A 4,978-nucleotide genomic window follows, 5' to 3' on the forward strand; every position below is an offset into this window, starting at 1 on the left:
TACCTGTGCACCAGGTACATCTCTCTGGGTTTTAAACACCAGAGGCTCAGCCTCAAAACTCACGTCTACATGTCACCATAGTAGGACAAACTGACAGACAAGTTTGTTCTGCTTCATTAGGGATAATTAGCACATAATGACAAAATTTCTCTTAACCCGGAAGATCCCAAATTCTTATGCCCTAATTTCATAGCTTCAAAATATATAGAGCAGACATTATTAGGGTTACAGTAATAAGTGAAAAACCCATCATTATTGTGAGAGATTTAAACATATATGCGCATATGCACACACATTTTTCACTTATAGACATTGGTCAAGAATATTAGTAAATATATAGGAACAAATGCAGTGAAATTCTAATGTACGTGGTACACTGGGAATATATCCTTATGACCAGCCTATTTGCAGTGGTTGAGAGTAAACATCATTTAAATAGTTTTTTCTTTCTTTTTAAAATTTTTGCAATGTTTCCTCTTCACCTGTCCCACCCCTGGTAACCAACAAAGATAGTTTCCTTCCTTGACTATATAAACATTTCCTTGGCTTTTTACCATAATGACTAGTACAATACTTGTCCTTCTGTGATTGACTTATTTCACTCAGCATAATATCCTCTAAGTGTGTACATGTTATGCAGTGTTTTGCAGATTGCACATTATTCTTTAGGGCTGTATAGTATTCCATTGTGTGCATGTGCCATGGCTTGGTTATCCATTCTTCTGTTGATGGGCATCTAGGTTTTTTCATCGTTTTGTTATTATAAATATTGCTGTGATGTGCAGATATCTATTCTTGTCGTAACTCTCACTTCTTTAAGATATATATGTACTAATTGAATGACTGGATCAAATGATATTTCTAATTCCAACTTTTTAAGGAATTGCCATACTGTTTTCCACAGTGGTTGTATCATTTTACAGTCCCGCCAGCGATGTATGAAAGTCCCAATCTCTCCACATCCTTGCCAGCATTTGTTATTTTCTGTCTTGTTGAATTTTGCTATTTCCACTAGGGCCAGATGGTATCTCATGGTTGGTTTGATTTGCATCTCTCTAATGGCTAATGATCATAAACATTTCTTCATGTGTTTGTTTGCCACCTGAATATCCTCTTTGGTGAAATGTCTGTTCATGTCTTCTGCCCATTTTTTAATTGGATTGTTAATCTTTTTGTTGTTGAGGTGTTGGAGTTTTCTATAAATTTTAGAGATAAGTCCCTTGCCAGATATGTCATTGCAGAACATTTTCCAAATCTGTAGGTTCTCTTTTGACTCTTTTGGAGAAGTCTTTTGAAGCACATACAATTTTAATTTCTAGAAGGTCTCATTCATTTTGTTTATCTTCTGCTGTTTGTGAGTTTTGTGTTATGATTGACAGACTATTTAGCCCATAAATGAGGGCCCTGAAAATTTCCCCTAGTTTTTCCTTGAGTAACTTTATAGTTTTATGTTCCACATTTAAGTCTTTGATCTATTTGGAGTTAGTTTTTTGTGTATGGTGTGAGGTATAGATCTTGTTTCATTTTTCTGCAAATGTATATCCAGTTTTGCCAGCACCTTTTGTTAAAGAGACCATCTCTTCCCCATGTAATAGATTTCAGCCCTTCATCAAAAATCAGCTGACCATAGGTCAATTGATCTATTTCTGGTTCTCAATTCTGTCCCATTGGTCTATGTGTCTGTTGTTGTACCAATACCAGACATTTTTAACTATTAGGGCTGTATAGCAGGTTTTGAGATCCAGCAGTGTGAGACCTTCTACTTTGTTCTTTTTTAGTATTGCTTTGCTTATCTGTGGTCTCTTTCCTTTCTGTATAAAATTAGTGATTGGTTTTTCCGTATCTTTAAAGAATGCTGAGGGGATCTGGATTGAGATTGCGTTGAATGTATAGATTGCTTTGGGTAGAATTGACATTTTGACAATGTTCAATCTTCCTAACTATGAGCAAGGTATGTTCTTCCATTTATGTCGCTCTCTTATGGTTTCTTGAAGTAGTCTTTTGAAGTTTTTTTGTACAGTTCTTTTGTGTCCCTAGTGAGCATGTGACTGCTAACCAGAAGGCTGGCACTTCACACCCACCAGCCACTCCTCAGAAAGAATATTGGGCAATCTACTTCCTTAGATACCGCCTTGGAAACCCAGAAGGAGTTGCTGTTAGTTGAATCGACTCTACGGCAGTGAGTTGTGTTTTTTTTTTTTTTTTTGGTTTGTAAATGGTATTAATTTCCTTTTCAGCAATCTCTTTGTTGGTATAGAGAAATCCAACTGATTTTTGTATGTTGATCCTGTATCCTGCCACTACACTAAATCTGTCAATTAGTCCAGTAGTTTTTTTATTGAGTCTCTTGGGTTTTCTCTGTATAGATCATACCATCAGCAAATGGGGATAGTTTTACTTCTTCCTTACCAATTTAGATGACTTTGAGTTCCCTTTCTTGCCTTATTGCCCTGGCTAGATCTTCCAATACAATGTTGAATAGAAGTGGTGATAGAGGACATCCTTGTTTGGTTCCTGTTTGCAAGGGGAATGGTTTCAGTCTCTCTCCATTGAGAATAGTGTTGGCTGTTGGTTTTGCATATATGCCCTTTATTAAACTGAGGAATTTCCCTTCTGAGAGTTTTAATCAGGAATGGGTGTTGGATTTATCAAATGCTTTTTCTTCATCGATTGATATGATCATATGGTTCTTTTCCTTTGTTTTATTTATGTGATGGATGACACTGATTGTTTTTCTAATGTTGAAAGATCCTTGCATACCTGGTATGAACCTCATTTGGTCATAATGTATTATTTTTTGTATATGTTGTTGGAGTTGTTGGCTAGGATTTTGTTGAAGATTTTTGCATCTATATTCATGAGGGATATTGGTCTGTAGTTTTTTTCCTTCTGAGTGATATCTTTGCCTGGTTTTGGTATCAAGGTTATGCTTGATTCATATAATGAATTTGGGAGGATTCCATCCTTTTCTATGTTTTGGAATAGTTTGAGTAGGATTGTTGTCAGTTCTTCTCTGAATGTTTGGTAGAATTCTCCAATGAAGTTGTCTGGGTCTGGGCTTTTTTTTTCTTGATTATTTTGTTATGACATGTTCCATTTCTTCTTTTGTTCTGGGTCTGTTCAACTTTTCCATCTCAGTCTGTTTTAGTTTAAGTAAGTTGTATGTTTCTAGGAATCGTCCATTTCTTCTAGATTTGCAAATTTGTTGGAGTATAGATCTTCATAGTATACTGATAGCCTTTTAATTTCTGTTGGTTCTGTTGTGATGTCACCCAATTCATTTCTTATTTATGTTATTTGTATTTTCTCTCTCTTTTCCTTGATTAAATTTGCCAGTGGTTTGTCAATTTTATTAATCTTTTCAAAAATCAACTTCAGTCTTGTTGATTTTTTTCTATTGTCTATTTTCTGGTTCATTGATTTCTGCTAGAATCTTTATTATTTCCTTTCTTCTGATAACTGTAGGCATTTTTCACTGCTTTCCCCTCCCCCCCCCCTAAGTTTTGGAGATGCTGGGTTAAGGTATTGATTTTGTCTCTTTCTTCTTTTTTTGGAATTTGTATTTATTGCTATACATTGGCCTCTGATCACTGCTTTTGCTGTGTTCCAAAGATTTTGGTACATTGTGTTTTCATTATCATTTGATTCAAATAATTTTTCTCTTAATTTTTAATTTCTTCTATTACCCAGTCATTTTCAAGAAAGATGTTGTCCAGTTTCCAGGTGTTTGCTCTTTTTCTGTTTGTTTTCCTATTGTTGATTTTTCTAATTTTATAGCATTGTGATCTGAGAAGATACTTTGCAGTATTTCAGTGTTTTTAAATTTATTAAGGCTTGCTTTGTGGTCCAACATATGGTCTATCCTGAAGAATGTTCCATGTGTGCTGGAAAAGAATATATGTTATACTGTTATTGGGTGAAGTGCTCTGTAGATGTCCATAACATCAAGTTGATGAACTGTATTGTTTAGTTCTTTTGTGCTTTTGTTCAGTTTCTTTCTAGTTGCTCTATCTTTTATTGAAAATCTCATATTAAATTCTCCTACTATGACTGTGAAGTCATCTATTTGTCTTTTCAATTCTGTTAAAATCTGGTTTATGTATTTTAGGGCTCTTTCATTAGATGCATAGATATTTATTATGGTTGTGTCCTCTTGTTCAATTGATCCTTTAAATATTATATAATGTCCTTCCTTATCTCTGATGGTGGATTTTGTCTTAATGTCAATTTGATCAGAAATTAATATTGCCACTCCTGCTGTTTTTTTTTTTGTTGCCATTTGCTTGATATATCTTTTTCCAACCTTGGATTTTAAGTCTATTTTTGTCTTTGTCTCTAAAGTGTGTCTCTTGTAGACAGCATATTGTTGGGATATGTTTTCTTATCTAGTCTTGAGTGGTGCATTCAATCCTTTGACATTCAGTGTAATTATCGACAAGTATGAATTGGTTGCTGTCATTTTGTTATGTGTTTTTTCATAGTGTTACTGATTTCTTTGTTCCATATAATTTTCTGTGCTGGGCTCATTTTGTTTATGACTCATGTTATCATTTCCTTCATTGCTATTGTTTTAGTATTTGCTAAATATTGGCGCTTGTCCTCTTTTTTATTTTGATGTGAAGGTTTATCATTTTTCTTTGAAGTTACTCTATGATTCATTATTTTCTTCCCAAATTTAGCATAGTCTGCTGAATCTTGCAATTGTCTTGACTTCCTCACTATTTAGAAGTTCTGTAACTACACAATTTTTTTCCCCTCTTTTTGGTTTCTAGTCATCCTCATTTGCCATATGATGTCTCTGGTTCCCTGTTTACAATATTGTAGGCTTATTTATTTTGGATACTTCCATAACTGGATTGGTTTCTGGGTTATGTCATCATGTGTGTTAATAGTCAGTTGTTGTTTGCTGTTGTTGGTTCTCTGTTCAAAGGACTCCCTTTAGCATCTTTTGTAAGCTTGGTCTGGTTTCAACAAATTC

Source organism: Orycteropus afer, unplaced genomic scaffold, assembly GCF_000298275.1.
Source record: "Orycteropus afer afer isolate SDZICR_OR568_19922 unplaced genomic scaffold, OryAfe1.0 scaffold00016, whole genome shotgun sequence".
Lineage (NCBI taxonomy): Eukaryota > Metazoa > Chordata > Mammalia > Tubulidentata > Orycteropodidae > Orycteropus > Orycteropus afer.